General features: G+C 45.6%; 1 protein-coding gene across 5 annotated transcripts in view; it reads left to right on the top strand.

Moving 5' to 3' along the window:
• Window positions 1-17,033, top strand: part of LOC140403913 (SUMO-conjugating enzyme UBC9) — a 52,018-nt gene that overhangs the window by 6,135 nt on the left and 28,850 nt on the right. For 2 of the 5 annotated variants that reach the window (XM_072492154.1, XM_072492150.1), the window contains exon 2: window positions 12,108-12,162. The exons of 2 other annotated variants lie outside the window; for them this stretch is intronic. The gene's annotated coding sequence lies outside the window, so the exon portion shown is untranslated. Of the gene's footprint in view, window positions 1-12,107; window positions 12,163-12,304; window positions 12,481-17,033 lie in introns of those variants that run through there. One more of the 5 variants, XM_072492153.1, reaches the window with a different exon arrangement.

A 17,033-nucleotide genomic window follows, 5' to 3' on the forward strand; every position in this document is an offset into this window, starting at 1 on the left:
GAAATCAGGTAGCCCAATGATGAAAATGAAATGAAAATCACTTATTGTCACAAGTAGGCTTCAAATGAAATTACTGTGAAAAGTTGCATTCCGGCGCCTGTTCGGGGAGGCTGTTACGGGACTTGAACCCGCGCTGCTGGCCTGCCTTGGTCTGCTTTCAAAAATGCTTATATGGTGGGACAGTTGCACAGTGGTTAGCACCGTTGCTTCTCAGCGCCAGGGTCCAGGTTCGATTCCCGGCTTGGGTCACTGTCTGTGCGGAGTCTGCACATTCTCCCCGTGTCTGCGTGGGGTTTCCTCCGGGTGTTCCGGTTTCCTCCCACAAGTTCCAAAGATGTGCTGTTAGGTAATTTGGACTTTCTGAATTCTCCCTCCGTGTACCTGAACAGACGCCGGAATATGGCGACAAAGAGGCTTTTCACGGTAACTTCATTGCAGTGTTAATGTAAGCCTACTTGTGACAATAGATATTATCCAGGCCTGCATCTAGAATGGCTGCTGATGGCTATGGATTGTACCTCCAGAATCTTTTATGTTCACTCATCAAATTTGATTTAATTGTAATTCAAGGGATATGTACCATAAATTGAAGTCGCAAAAATTTTGATCTTCCAACTGTGAGGTTAAGCATTTAAAATGTGTTTTGCAAAATGTTCTAACTTCATCCCTTCTCCTCGCTTGTATTGCGTTACTAATCAATCTAGACTGGTGTAATGCCCCTTTCAATGCTGCTGTGTAATTCTGTTTATAGATCAATTGCAGTTGTGTTTAATTTCCTCCCCCCACACCACCCAGGTTTAGTTTGAGGGAGATCAGAAACTTTCGAGGGACACAGTCTGTGGTCTTTATATAGTGTCCCCCCCCAATACTGGAGCTTAACCAAAGATTGTGGGGAAAGGTGCTGTTTTAGACCATGAATGATTGAAAAGACATGAGGTATCATCATGCATCTTTGGATTTGAGTGATATCATTTGAAAGCTTGGTCAAAGCTGGAAAATAAACATGGCCCTGGTTAGCAAGAGCATAATTGGTTGTGGCTTGGATTTGAAAAGCTTTTGCTTTTATGTAAACATAACTTTTGAGCAGATAAAGCAGCAAATTGGAGAGTTTCCTAATTTTTTGGCTTGATACTGAATATTGATGAAGACTAGTAACCGCGCGGCCACTAGGGTCCCCCCCCCACCTGTTTATTGTCAGCCCGTGAAGAGGGAAGCAATGAGCAGCTAGCAGTCATTTTCCTGTAACGATGGAAAGAAAACTGACACTACTCTCAAGCTGATAATGTTATTGGCAGGGAACTGGGAGCAGGATGGGTGGAGGAATTTTTCAGATGCTCTTTAGGGTGGGGATAACTAATTTGAGTTTTTAATTTGATGTGACCAATGCAATGGACCTTTAAAACTAACACTGCCCCGGGGACCAGTTCAGCAGATTTTGAAATGTGTATTGGTGGATGCATTTAATTTGCTCAAGATGCTACTTTCAACTGAGTTGAGCTGGCTGAAAGCAGCATGTAACTGGGTGATATACGCCAGATCTGGTGCTATGTTTGCCAGCCATGGAGGCCATTTGGTCCCCTGTGCCTGTTCTACTCTGGAACCATGATGGAATGGACTAATGGGGTAGATACACCTGAAGAATAGAAATTTGAATGATATGAGGGCTTGTGTAATTCAACACGGTGTAGGCTGAATTCTGTGAAAGTGGGGCCAATTAAAATGTTGTTATAGCTCAAACTATAAAGAAATGTTTCACATCAACTTAGGCAAGTATGAGAAGTTAGTGTTGAATCTTGAGCAAGGTTTCAATTTGAAGAACCTATGTAACCATCTTGTAACATGCATTGATTGTCCCCCCTGGGGTTCATTGTAGTTGACTGTTCACTTTTTAGCAGCTTGAGGTTTACCAGTGTATTGTGGGCACAATGTTCAATGTCCAGCTCAGTGTGATTTTCCTTGCTTGATCCAGCCAGAACATCTCCAGCCATGGCTTTTCCTCCCACTCTTGTACTGTTTCCCTTGTCCTTCAAAGATCTGTCCATTGCACCCTTCTCTTCCTCTTTGGTGACATCATCTGCAATCATGAGTCATGATGGTGTGAAAGGCCATTCAACCCATAGAGTCTATGCTAGCTCTCTAGCGCATTCTAGTAAGTCCCATTCCCTCGGGCTATCCCTGCAGTCCAGTAAGCTGATTTCCTTCTCATGCCTGTCCAATTTCCTTTCAAAATCATGAATTGTCTCTACTTCTACCGCCCTTGTAGCCAATGACTTCCTGGTCATTTACTTTGCAGTATTTAAAAATAAATCGTCCTTGCATCCCTCCTGCATCTTGTCCTTGTCCAACGCCTTAAATCTGTGACCCCTAGACACTGTACTTGCATTTAATGGGAACAGCTTTTCATTGCCTATCTTCTGCAAATCCGTTGCCCTCTACATCTCTATCAAATCCCCACATCTCCTGTTCTCCTTGGAGAGAGAAACCCAACTTCTCTAACCCAACCTTGCAGCTTAAACCCCCTCATCCCTGGATGTAACCTGGTCAATTTTCTTGGCATACTCTCAAGGACCTCGCAGCTTTTGTAAACGTGTAGTGACCAGAACTGGACATGATATCTGGTTGTGGTACAAACAGCTTTATGAATGTTCAGCATGACTTCCCTGCTTTTGTACTCCACGTCTATTTATAAAGCCCTGGATCCCATACACTTTGCAGCTCGAGCTCAGAGGTTATATATAATAGATAACGAGGTCCCCCTTTCCTTGCACACTCTTTAGGATAGTGTCATTAAATTTGAATTGCTTCTACCTATCCCTTCCAGCAAAATGCATTAACCTCCTACTTGGGTTAGCAATTCAGGGTTCAACTCCAGCCTTGGGTGACTGTGTGGAGTTTGCACGTTCTCCCCGTGTCTGCGTGGGTTTTCTCCAGGTGCTGCGGTTTCCTCCCACAGTCCAAAGATGCGCAGGTTAGGTGGGTTACTGGGATAGGGCAGGCGATTGCGTCTGCATAGGGTACTCTTTCAGAGGGTCAGTGCAAACTCAATGGGCCTAGTGACCTTCTGCACTGTCGGGGTTCTGTGGTTCTCTGTTATTCCCATCTGTCACCTGTCTGCACATTCTGCCACCCTATGTCCTGTTGCAGTCAATTGGTATTATCCTCGAGTTTGATATTTGTGACAAATTTTGGAGATTTGACTAAACTCTAATGTTCAAATTTAATATGTGAGTCAAAAAACGCAAGGAGAGCTTCCACATGTATGCATTTAGGGGTGGTTTAGCACACGGCTAAATAGCTGGCTTTGAAAGCAGACCCAGGCAGGCCAGCAGCACGGTTCAATTCCCGTACCAGCCTCCCCGAACAGGTGCCGGAATGTGGCGACTAGGGGCTTTTCACAGTAACTTCGTTTGAAGCCTACTTGTGACAATAAGCGATTTCCATTCATTAATTCTACCCCTCTTGACATCCTCTGCTGCCATTGTGTTGTTAGGCTGCTTGTCCGATAACTGGTTGGATGTGCTGTATCTGTGCTGCTGATTGCATCTGCTACCCAAGCATTGTTTCAGGCTAAGCCAAAACGTTTGCAATCTCGGTGTTTTATATGACCATGGGGTTTATGGCCCAATATGCTCTTCATTGCAAGGGCACCTCATAACATCAGCTGCTTCAGATCATTGACCACTGACTTTTTCAGCCCCACTCTGATCTAGTTCAGTGATCTCCTGGTTGGTCGGCTATACTAGGAACAGGCATAAGCCATTTATTCCCTTGGGCCTGCCCTGCCATTCTATCACCTTCATTTCAATTTCGCAGATTTGCTCCATATCCGTTGCTACTGCTACCTAATAAAAATCTTATTGATCTCAATGTTGAAAGATTCAACTGCCCTAGCATTCTCTCAGCATTTTGCCAGAGTTCCAAATTACTATTGCCCTGCTCCTTAATTGCTTAGCCTTAATTTGAAGTTTATAACCCCCTAGACTTCCAATACCAGATGAAATAGCCTCTCCTTATCTAGTCAAATCTTCTGAACATATTTACCTTGATCAGATCACTTCAGGTTTATGCTCGTAACTTATGCCCTATAAGTTCCAGTATCATTCTGGTGAATATACACAGCACCCATTCAAAGACCAATATATCCTTCCTAGGGAGTGGTTAACACTGTTGCTTCACAGCTCCAGGGTCCCAGGTTCGATTCCCGCTTGGGTCACTGTCTGTGAGGAGTCTGCACGTTCTCCCCGTGTCTGTGTGGGTTTCCTCCCACAAGTCCTGAAAGATGTGCTGTGAGGTGAATTGGACATTCTGAATTCTCCCTCAGTGTACCTGAACAGGCGCCGGAATGTGGCAACTGGGGGATTTTCACAGTAACTTCATTGCAGTATTAATGTAAGACTACTTGTGACAATAAAGATTATTATGTCCAAAACTGAATACCGTATTCAACATTGGGGGTCTGACCAAGGTTCCATGCAACGAAAAAATAACTTCCACTCCTTAGTATTCCAATCCCCTTTAGATAAAAAGCCAAGATGCCCTTAGCCTAAGATGCCATTTGCCTTCGGAATTGCTTTTTGGATCTATTGAGTTTTTTTACTGTTTTGACGCTACAGTGTGGTACTGAGGAAATGCTGCATTATCATAGGTGCTGCCTTTCCGATTGGAAATTAAACCAAGGACCCCTTCCCCCTTGGGCATAAAGCATTCCAAAACGCCTCTATTACTAAAAGAACAGGAGTATTATCCCTAGTGCACTGGCCAGTGATTATTCCTCAGCCAATATTCCGATTATTAGGCTATTATCATATTGCTGCTTTTGGCACCTTGCTGTGTACAAATATACTTCTCTGTTTCCATTACAATAGTGACTGCAATTCAAAAGTACTTAATTGTCTGTGAAGTGCTTTGGGATGTCCTGCGGTTGTAGAAGGGGCTAGATCAAGGCAAATTTGTTCTTTGGACTCTTCTTTCTTTACTCCGTACTGTCACAAGTTTCTCACCATTCAGTAAATATTCAGATTTAGCCGCCTTTGATACAAAGTTGATACCTCACATGCTGAAATTGAACTTTATTTGACAGAGATGTGCAAATTCAATTTGTCTCATGCCCCTTTGCAACTGCCTGTTTCCATCTGCACTACTTTCTGACCCTTCTAACTTCAGCTCCTCCAAACTACCAGTAATCCTGTTCAGCATCAATAATAATAATAAATCCAACTCACTTACCCACCCCTGTCCCCCAACGCCTTGAATGTAAAATTTTGGTCCTTGCATTTAAATGCCTTCCCATCCTTGTCTTCATATCTGTAACCTTTATCTCTTTCCCCATCCCAAACCCAATATTGTGACTATGGCCTTTTGTGAACCCCCCGCCCCGTCACTTCAACATTGGCAGCTGAGTCTTCAGCTTTCAGGGCCCTTAACCCATCTGCCTCTCTACCTCCCTTTAAAGCTCACCTTCTCTGATTTAACTTTTTTGAAATGAAAATCGCTTATTGTCACAAGTAGGCTTCAAATGAAGTTAGCGTGAAAAGCCCCTAGTCGCCACATTCCGGCGCCTGTTCGGGGAGGCTGGTACGGATTGCCATCCAATCTGATATTTCCCATGTGTTGGGGTCTATTTTTGATAAATTTATACTAAAACATGTGTGACGTTTTTCTGTTATATCACAATATAGCTGCATCAGTTATTCCAAGGACACATGTGTACCCTGATTATATTCATAATATTGAGGTTTGAGAGGACATGAGTATTTTCAACTTCAAAATTTTAAAGATTTTGCTGGGACCCGAATGGAATTTATATCAATTCCTGATGGAATTTATATCAATTCCTGACTGAAACTAGGCATTTCAAAATGTCCCCCTTATTCTGATGACACACGAGTTGCAACCATGTTTACGATCTGTTCTAAGCAAATCATTTGAGCCAATGTGCTTCCACCTTTGGGGTGTGGCTTCCAGCAGTACTTCTGGCATTGTGCAACACAAAATGCTTTCTCCAGACAAATATTCTAAACATTACTGCAGTACTGTCTGTTTCAGTGGACAGAATGTAAACACTGCACCAACCCACAACTATCCTTCAGTGACATTGTGTCAGCTTTGAGAAAGGTGGAAATAATCCAATGTTTTGTTGGTGACTGTCTTCCTTGTCTGGGACTCAGTGGGAAGGGGGGTACAAATATTCCTATGTCTTTCTTCCTTTGCATAAACGTCTGCGATTGCTACAAAGCTGTGTGTTGGATTCTATTTTGTTTGTTTATAGTAAAACGCTGTTCTGAAGGCTCTACCTTTATTAACAGTCATCCACGCATTAATTACCAGAAAAAGTGCTGCAGCCCATCACCATGTTAAATATTGGAAAGGGTTACAAACTGAAATTGGCAATTAAAAGCCCATATGAAATGGTGGTTTGGAAAAGAAAATCCAGTCCATCGCATCTGTCCCACATGATGCCTGGCAATCTATGACCAAATGCCAACCCTGTTCACAAGCATACAATGTGGGTGAGGGGGAAAATTCCCAAGGCCCGTAAATATTCTAAAAATCAAAACTTCATGATTGACTCCACCGCCCCGGTCTCCAAAATTCTATACACTTTACTGACTTGTGGATGATGTCAAATTCATGACAATTCAATAAATAACTTGCACAAACATTTATTTCACTATCCAATCTCCGAAGCAGAGGTTTTACTGTTTTTACCCAAATTTCCGTGTACAAGTGAAAAGGTTGTGTTGCTTGCTCTTGTTCAGATTATTAGGTTAGCATTTGGGGATTAAAAAGAGGCAAATTGGAATTTGTGCACTGATAAGCCATGAACGATGTGAATAGCAGAACAGACTTAATAGGTCTCCTCATACAATTCCTAAGTGCAGAAGGAGACCATTCAGTCTATCGTGCCTGCACTGACCCTCCGAAAGCACATGCTGCTTAGGTCCACTCCCCCACCCTATCCCTGTAAACCCGGGCATTGATCATGACCAATCGTCGTAACCTGCACATTTTTGGACTGTGGGAGGAAACCCAAGCAGACATTGTGAGAACATGCAAACTCCACACTGTCACCAAGGCTGGAATTGAACCCGGGTCCCTGGTGCTGTTCAGCAGTGCTAACCACTGTGCAATCTTTTCCTGTGAAAGGTGGCTTCCAACCATTGCATACAGGGAAAACCACATCCAGATAAATGGCCAATTAAGTTCATTGTGGTGCCAATAAGGAAAAGTAAATATTGGCCAAAACACTTGAGGGGAAGTGTGGTGGGTGCGGTCTCCCCAGCTGCTCTTTGATGCCAAGGCATATTTGTCTCACCTGAGGGAATCTTGGCTGAAGTCTCATCTGAAATACAACACCTCTTCAGTGAAGCACTTCCCTCAAGAGTACTGCACTGGAGTGTTAGCTAAAGTTGTGCTCAAGTCTCTGAGAGAGATAAATTGACTTGTAAATGATTTTTATTTCAGAATGTGTGCGCCATTTGGATTAGCTAAGCTTAATATCTGTTAGAATTATTATTTTGTTGAATGGAATATTGTCCTGGGTACTAGCACCCAATGATAGACGAATAGAGTCAAATTTTTGTAATCTGAGGAATCATGAGAGAGGACAATTGGAAAAATGTTTTTCGTGGGTACAAACATACATTGATGGGGCACAGGCTACATTTCTGCCTGCTGTTTGTTTCTCCACCTCTGGGTTGGGAATCTCCTGCTCAGTTGCTTTCTTTAAAGAAATGGGGGAAACTGCCTTCAATTTTTACTTGAAAAATAGTTGAAACAGCACAATCTCTTGATCATTTTAATATGATGAGTGCAATAAATATAGTTTTGTGGGTGCTTTGAATGCACTTTGTGAAGAACGGATTTAAATCTGCCTGCTTTTTCTCTTTTTCCCCCCCCCCCACCCCCCCAAAGTTTCTGCTCATTGGGGTAATGGCCCTTTTGTAATATGGGATGTTTGCACAGCTGGATTAGAACATAGAAAAATACAACACAGAACAGGCCCTTTGACCCACGATGTTGTGTCGAACCTCTGTCCTAGATTAATCATAGATTATCATGGAATTTACAATGCGAGTCTGCACCGGCTCTTGGAAAGAGCACCCTACCCAAGGTCAACACCTCTGCCCTATCCCCATAACCCAGTAATCCCACCCAACACGAAGGGCAATTTTGGACCCTAAGGGCAATTTATCATGGCCAATCCATCTAACCTGCACATCTTTGGACTGTGGGTGGAAACCGGAGCACCCGGAGGAAACCCACGCACACACTGGGAGGATGTGCAGACTCCGCACAGACAGTGACCCAAGACGGAATCGAACCTGGGACCCTGGAGCTGTGAAACAATTGTGCTATCCACAATGCTACCGTGCTGCCCTTAACGAATTAATCTACACTATATCATTCTACCGTAATCCATGTACCTATCCAATAGCTGCTTGAAGGTCCTTAATGTTTCCGACTCAACTACTTACACAGGCAGTGCATTCCATGCCCCCACTACTCTCTGGGTAAAGAACCTACCTCTGACATCCCCCTATATCTTCCACCATTCACCTTGAATTTATGTCCCCTTGTAATGGTTTGTTCCACCGGGGAAAAAGTCTCTGACTGTCTACTCTATCCCCCTTATCATCTTATAAACCTCGATCAAGTCACCCCTCATCCTTCTCCGTTCTAATGAGAAAAGGCCTAGCACCCTCAACCTTTACTCTCCATTCCAGGCAACATCCTGGTAAATCTCCTTTGCACCTTTTCCAAAGCTTCCACATCCTTCCTAAAATGAGGCGACCAGAACTGTACACCGTACTCCAAATGTGGCCTTACCAAAGTTTTGTACAGCTGCATCATCACCTCACGGCTCTTAAATTCAATCCCTCTGGTAATGAACGTGAGCACACCATAGGCCTTCTTCACAGCTCTATCCACTTGAGTGGCAACTTTCAAAGATGTATGAACATAGACCCCAAGATCTCTCTGCTCCTCCACGTTGCCAAGAACCCTACCGTTAACCCTGTATTCCGCATTCATATTTGTCCTTCCAAAATGGACAACCTCACACTTTTCAGGGTTAAACTCCATCTGCCACTTCTCAGCCCAGCTCTGCATCCTATCTATGTCTCTTTGCAGCCGACAGCAGCCCTCCTCACTATCCACAACTCCCAATCTTTGTATCGTCTGCAGATTTACTGATCCACCCTTCAACTCCCTCATCCACGTCATTAATGAAAATCACAAACAGCAGAGGACCCAGAACTGATCCCTGCAGTACGCCACTGGTAACTGGAATCCAGGCTGAATATTTGCCATCCACCACCACTCTGACTTCTATCGGTTAGCCAGTTCATTATCCAACTGGCCAAATTTCCCACTATCCCATGCCTCCTTACTTTCTGCATAAGTCTACCATGGGGAACCTTATCAAATGCTTTACTAAAATCCATGTACACTACATCCACTGCTTTACCTTCATCCACATGCTTGGTCACCTCAAAGAATTCAATAAGACTTGTAAGGCAAGACCTACCCCACACAAATCCATGCTGACTATCCCTAATCAAGCAGTGTCTTTCCAGATGCTCAGAAATCCTATCCCTCAGTACCCTTTCCATTACTTTGCTTACCACCGAAGTAAGACTAACTGGCCTGTAGTTCCCAGGGTTATCCCTATTCCCTTTTTTGAACAGGGGCACGACATTCGCCACTCTCCACTCCCCTGGTATGACCCCTGTTGACAGTGAGGACAAAAAGATCATTGCCAACGGCTCTGCAATTTCATCTCTTCCCATAGAATCCTTGGATATATCCCGTCAGGCCCGGGGGACTTGTCTATCCTCAAGTTTTTCAAAATGCCCAACACATCTTCCTTCCTAACAAGTATTTCCTCGAGCTTACCAGTCTGTTTCACACACTCCTCTCCAACAATATGGCCCCTCTGATTTGTAAATACTGAAGAAAAGTACTCGTTCAAGAACTCTCCTATCTCTTCAGACTCAATACACAATCTCCCGCTACTGTCCTTGATCGGACCTACCCTCGCTCATTCTCATATTTCTCATGTGTAAAAGGCCTTGGGGTTTTCCTTGATCCTACCCGCCAAAGATTATTCATGCCCTCTCTTAGCTCTCCTAATCCCTTTCTTCAGTTCCCTCCTGGCTGTCTTGTATCCCTCCAGTGCCCTGTCTGAACCTTGTTTCCTCAGCCTTACAAGCATCTCCTTCTTCCTCTTAAGACATTCAACCTCTCTTGTCAACCATGGTTCCCTCATTCGACCATCTCTTCCCTGCCTGACAGGGACATACATATCAAGGACGCATAGTACCTGTTCCTTAAACGAGTTCCACATTTCACTTGTGTCCTTCCCTGACAGCCTATGTTCCCAACCTATGCACTTCAATTCTTGTCTGACAATATCGTATTTACCCTTCCCCCAATTGTAAACCTTGCCCTGTCGCATGTACCTATCCCTCTCCATTACTAAAGTGAAAGTCACAGAATTGTGGTCACTATCTCCAAAATGCTCCCCCACTAACAAATCTATCACTTGCCCTGGTTCATTACCAAGTACTAAATCCAATATGGCCTCCCCTCTGGTCGGACAATCCACATACTGTGTTAGAAAAGCTTCCTGGACACACTGCACAAACACCACCCCATCCAAACTATTTGATCTAAAGAGTTTCCACTCAATGTTTGGGAAGTTGAAGTCACCCATGACTACTACCTCTACTTCTGCACCGTTCCAAAATCTGTTTCCCAATCTGTTCTTCCACATCTCTGCTACTATTGGGGGGCCTATAGAAAACTCCCAACAAGGTGACTGCTCCTTTCCTATTTCTGACTTCAACCCATACTACCTCAGTAGGCAGATACTCCTCGAACTGCCTTTCTGCAGCTGTTATACTATCTCTAATTAACAATGCCACCCCCCCCCCCCCCAACCTCTTTTACCACCCTCCCTAATCTTATTGAAGCATCTATAGCCAGGGACCTCCAACAACTATTTCTGCCCCTCTTCTATCCAAGTTTCCGTGATGGCCACCACATCGTAGTTCCAAGTACCGATCCATGCCTTAAGTTCACCAACCTTATTCCTGATGCTTCTTGCGTTGAAGTATACACACTTCAACCCATCTCCGTGCCTGCAAGTAATCTTCTTTGTCAGTGTTCCCTTCCCCACTGCCTCACTACATGCTTTGGCGTCCTGAATATCGGCTACCTTAGTTGCTGGACTACAAATCCGGTTCCCATTCCCCTGCCAAATTAGTTCAAACCTCTGACATCTCCTGTAAACTTTCCGGAAGACTTCACTAAACTGCAGCCAGGAAGAAAAATACTTGTTCTACGGCCTTCTCTCCCGTCCTTTCTCCATTTGACTGTGGTGATGTCTGGCTGAGGTCACTAACTCTGAGGCAGGCATCTTCCTCAACTCTGGGACATTGACCTATCAGATTGTTAGTAGGAAAGTAGTTCCCATCTTTTTAAGGTTGCCTGGGGATAATTCATGGTAAAATGAGCCATTATAATCTGGGGTTTGAGCCAGAAAATGTTTTTGTTCCGCCCTGTACTTGTGCTCTATCCACTTTGTCCAGATGCTTCTGGTTGCATTTCGCTGAGGTGCTTCATGAAGTAGTTCTTGGGCGTCTGAGCCTTTGTTTAACGAATGTTAGCCTCGTGCTTACATGAAAGTTGCATGAATGATTTACTTTACAATCGTTTTAAATGGTGGACCTGGTACGGTGTAATGATGAAGATTATCCTGTGAATTTAGAGTGGCATTTGGATTTTATTAGTGAATAGTTTTCAGGGGAAAGGACTCCTCGTAGTTCAACCTCCAGAATATAGGTCTGTTCTCTTGTGAACTCTGCCTGAAACCACTTCCTATAGCAAAACATTTTGTGCTCCGACAACGTTCCATGTAAGGACATTTCTTCTAATCGTACTCCTAATTGACTGAATGCAGCTTTGAGGGTACAATTGCCAAAGTACAGTTTGGGCACCTGTACTTGAAAACATTTTCCGACCGAGAAGTTACATTTAAGATGGCAACTACTGTCCAGCCTTCACATTCCTATTTTCGTCTTTCTTTTGATCTTCATGCACAGGACGCGAGCGTGTGGTTGTGAGAAAAAACTGAGGGTTCCCACATCCAACTTGAAGGTACTTGGTAACATTTCTTTGTCAAATGATTGATTAATTGTATTTGAGTGAACATTTCAGATTGACCATGCAGTTCTATCCAAAATATCAACTTGTCCTTTCAGATGCTGATTGATTTACTGCATATTTCCATTATTTGCAGTTTTGCTACTGTCTCCACTTACAATAAATGAGTCTCTTTTTGAAAACCAGCTACTGCAGCCCCTTTTTACATTCGGACTGTAAAAGATCCTGTTTCCTTTCGCTCTGCTATGAGGTCCTCTGGCTCTCTAACTTGGGACCGAATGTCATTCAGCTCCTGTTGCACAGTTCAGACAGGTAATTGGCTGATCTGTATGTTATCTCTATTTACCCACTTTTGCATATTCCCTGGGGATGCCCGACAAAAACACAATCTATTTAACAGCACCGTGGGTGTACCTACTCCACCGGGACTGCAGCAGTTCAAGAATGCAGCTCACTACCGCCTTCTCGAGAGGAATTAGGGATGGGCAATTAATACTGGCTTAGCCAGCGACACCCACATCCTGTAAAATGAATTTTTTAAAATTTCAATCGACCCAGCATCCATACTCTTTTGGGGAAAAATTTCCGATTCCTATTTCTTTTTGTGTGAAGGACTGCTTCCTGGTTTGACTCTCAGTAATTGTAAGATTATGTCCTCCTGTGCTGTACCTCCCCATCAGAAGAAAAAGTTCCTTTGTATTTAACCCATTTAATCCCTCCCCCTCAATTTTCTAAACTAGAGTGCTGTACTCCATTTCCATGGTAGGCCCGATCCAACATCCTGCCGTTAGGTATGAGCTGTATTCAGCAAATGAGATTTGGGGCACTGGCTAGAAATTGGTAGCATTTCACCTGTTTTGTTTGGGCTAAAGATACAAATTGCTGGGTGTGTGTTCCTATGTCTAATCTGCTGCATCATATTGATGCTTGTTTTTAGGTATGCAGGATGATGCACAAAATCAACTTTAGATCAATTTAAGTTTGGGAGCTTGTTTTGATACTTTTCTGAATGCCTAATGGATCACCAGTTTTGCCAGTTCTGTTTGTCTATTGTGTTCGTGAAAATTCTCGCCTTGATTTGATTGCTGAACAAAACATATGAGACTTGAGTTTTATTGCTGCCCAAGTGCATAGCTACTCGTTTCATATCCTCCTGCTTTAATGTGGCCATGGGATAAAGGGGAGATTTGGGAGGCAGAGCGGGTGAAGTAGCTTTTGTCATAACATCCACTCATGTATATAATAAGATGCAGGCAGTGATTGACACACATGATAACCAATGAACACACACGACACATAACAACCAATCACCAGACAGGACACCACCACTAGAAAGCACACAGGGCATTAAGACACTCCCTCTCTCTACAGGACACAGATACTGAGATTGTAAGAGTGCACAAGCCAGTGAGCGCTGTCACTATGAGGTAGAGAGTTAGTCTAGTCAAGCCAGTAGGAGGTTATCAGATCAGACTATGTACAGCAATCAGGAAGTTCAAAAAAACAGTGTTGGACCATCTCCTGTGTCAGAAGCCTGTTTCTAGCTTCACAGCATCCAGTTGCAATCAACGTTGAACCAACTTACTTAACACATCAGGGTACCAAAGTGCTATTAACCCTAACAAACCTACCTCGAGTGCATCTGCAACGACCAGCAAGCAGCCATCCAGCGGCATGGAAAGGATCCAGCCTCCTTCGCAACTCCGGATCTCCAGCAACCTCGGCGCCAACTGGAAAGTCTTCAAACAAAAGTTCCTCCTGTACATCGAGGCCTCCGACCTCGAGGCAGCATCGAATGCCAGAAAGATCGCACTATTCCTGTCGACTGCGGGGGATCATGCCATCCACATCTATAACTTGTCTTCGCCATCGGCAAACGTAAGCAAGACAAAGTTCAAGACAGTTCTGCTGAAATTCGACAGCCGCTGCAACATTGAGGTGAATGAGAGCTTGAATGGTACATCTTCCAACAGAGGCTTCAGGGTAAGGATGAACCTTTTCAGTCCTTCTTGACCCATCTCCGCATCCTAGCGCAGTCATGTAATTATGACTCGACGACTGATTCCATGATCCGGGATCAGATCGTTTTCAGGCTCCAATCCGACTCCCTGCGGGAGCAGCTCCTCAATCAAACAGTTGACCCTCTCCGTTGCCATCGAAACGTGCATTGTCCATGAGCATGCCAGAAATCGGTACTCCCGCATCCGGGCGGCAGAAACTGCAAAACCGGCCTCCCACGAGGCAGAAGGGTGCAGGCCATAGCGAAAATGCAAGGCCTGAGCATCGAGGAGAGTGGCCGCTTCATGCCCTTTTCTCGGGTCCCCACGCATGCGTGCCATGACTGGGTGGATGATGAGGCTGAAGACCCTGAGGCGCATGCCGGCCGCACTGCGCATGTGCGATGGCACACAGAACGTGCTGACGTCAGCGTCATGACTTGTCCGAATTGTGGCCCCGCCCATTTAAAGCGGCGATGTCCAGCCAAAGGCAGGCGATGTCTACAGTGTGGAAAGCCTGGCCACTACGCGGCCTTCTGCAGGTCCGCCCCACCGAACAACAGCCAATGCTCCCAGCTGCAGCGCACGCGTGTCCGCTGCGTACAACAAGGCATGCAGGATTCTGATCCATTCAGCCCAACAGGCCCCGATGCTGACTGCCTCGAGTCTCCATATCGGGTGGGCATCATCGCCACATGCGAGTGGGTCTCTACTGTGCCTGCCAATTGCCTTTCGATCCTCTGTGTGGATACTGACGACGAGTGGTGTGTCGTCATCACGGTCAACCAGTCTCACATCCGATTTAAATTGGACACTGGCGCGTCTGCGAACCTCGTATCACAGTCGGACCTCGACAGCATCCGACACCAACCTAGCATTCTCCCACCAGCCTGCCAGCTCCTTGACTACAATGGTAATGCCAAAGCTGCTTGTGGGTCGTGTCAGCTAGGTGTCTCTCACAAGGAAGCCAAGGCAACGTTGAGATTTAAGATAGTCTGGCCTGACAAGGCATCCCTGCTCGGTGCTCGCGCATGCAAACTCCTAAATCTGGTACAGCGAATTCATGCCATGTCCTCGACACCGGCGACGGCCTCGCCCAATGCGAATCTCCAGGCTGAGATAGACAACATTCTCACACGATACCACCGTGTGTTTGATGGGATGGGCACGCTCCCATATCGCTACAAGATATTGCTCAAGCCGAATGCCACCCCAGTCATCCATGCACCACGCTGGGTGCTGGCTCCTCTCAAGGATCGTCTGAAGACGCAGCTACGAGAGCTCCAAGACCAGGGCCTCATCTCAAAGGTCACGGAACCCACAGACTGGGTCAGCTCCATGGTCTGCGTCAAGAAACCCCCTGGCGGACTCTGCATTTACATTGATCCCAAAGACCTGAATCGCAACATCATGCGAGATTATTACCTGATCCCGAAGCGTGAAGAATTGACCTGTGAGATGGCTCACGCCAAATTCTTTACCAAGCTGGACGCCTCCCGTGGATTCTGGCAAATTCAGCTGGACGAGTCCAGACGGAAGCTGTGCACTTTTAACACTCCGTTCGGCAGGTTTTGCTACAACCGCATGCCTTTTGGTATCAAATCAGCTTCCGAAGTATTTCATCGCATAATGGAGCAAATGATGGAGGGCATTGAGGGGGTGCGAGTCTATGTGGACGACATGATCATCTGGTCCGTGACGTCCGAGGATCACATCGCTTGCCTCAAACAGGTTTTCCAGAGGATTCATGAAAATGGCCTCCAGCTCAACAGGGCCAAATGCTCGTTTGGGCAGTCCGCAATCAAGTTTTTAGGTGACCACATTTCACAGCAAGGTGTGCAACCTGATGCCGACAAGGTGCTGGCAATCAATGCCATGAAGACACCAGAGGACAAAAAGGCAGTCCTCTTGCTTCCTCTGGATGGTAAGTTTTCTCGGAAAATTAATTCCCAGCATGGCATCCGACACCACAGCCCTCTGGCATCTCGTTAAAAAGTCGACAGTGTTCCAGTGGCTTCCCGCACATCAATCGGAGTGGCTTGAGCTGAAGGTGAAGCTCACCACAGCCCCAGTACTGGCGTTCTTTGACCCAACCAAGGATACCAAGATATCCACAGACGCAAGCCAAGACTGCATTGGGCGGTGCTCCTCCAGCAAGACGATTCCTCGTCCTGGGCTCCAGTGGCATATGCCTCCAGGGCCATGACTCCGACCGAACAACGGAATGCCCAGATCAAAAAGGAGTGTCTGGGTCTCCTGACAGGAATAGTCAAGTTTCATGACTATGTTTACAGTCTGCCGAAGTTCACGGTGGAAACCGACCACAGGCCTTTAGTCCACACAATCCAGAAGGATTTAAACGACATGACACCTCGGCTGCAGTGAATTCTTCTTCGTCTCTGCCGATATGACTTCGAACTCGTCTATACACCGGGCAAGGAGCTGATCGTCGCGGATGCCCTACCCGATCCATCACCATGCCGTGTGAACCGGGCGACTTCATTCGCCACATTGAGGCACAGGTGCAGTTGTGTGCCAGCAGCCTCCCAGCCACTGATGAACGAGTTGCCCAGATATGCGAAGAAACTGCCAAAGATCCTCTAATGCAGCGCGTGATGCAACACCTTGCCCATGGCTGGCAAAAGGGGCAGTGCCTCCAGTTCTTCAACGTTAAGGACGAGTTAACGGTTGTCGAGGGGATCCTTCTTAAACTAGATCGAATCATCATTCCCCCAAAGCATGCAAGCCATGGTGCTCAGACAGATCCATGGGGTCGAAAAATGTCGACGCAGAGCTCGGCAGGCAGTCTACTGGCCTGGCATCAGCCAGGACATTGCAAACGGTCCTCAACTGCACAACATGCCGGAA

Source organism: Scyliorhinus torazame, chromosome 29 (assembly GCF_047496885.1).
Source record: "Scyliorhinus torazame isolate Kashiwa2021f chromosome 29, sScyTor2.1, whole genome shotgun sequence".
Classification (NCBI taxonomy): Eukaryota; Metazoa; Chordata; class Chondrichthyes; order Carcharhiniformes; family Scyliorhinidae; genus Scyliorhinus; species Scyliorhinus torazame.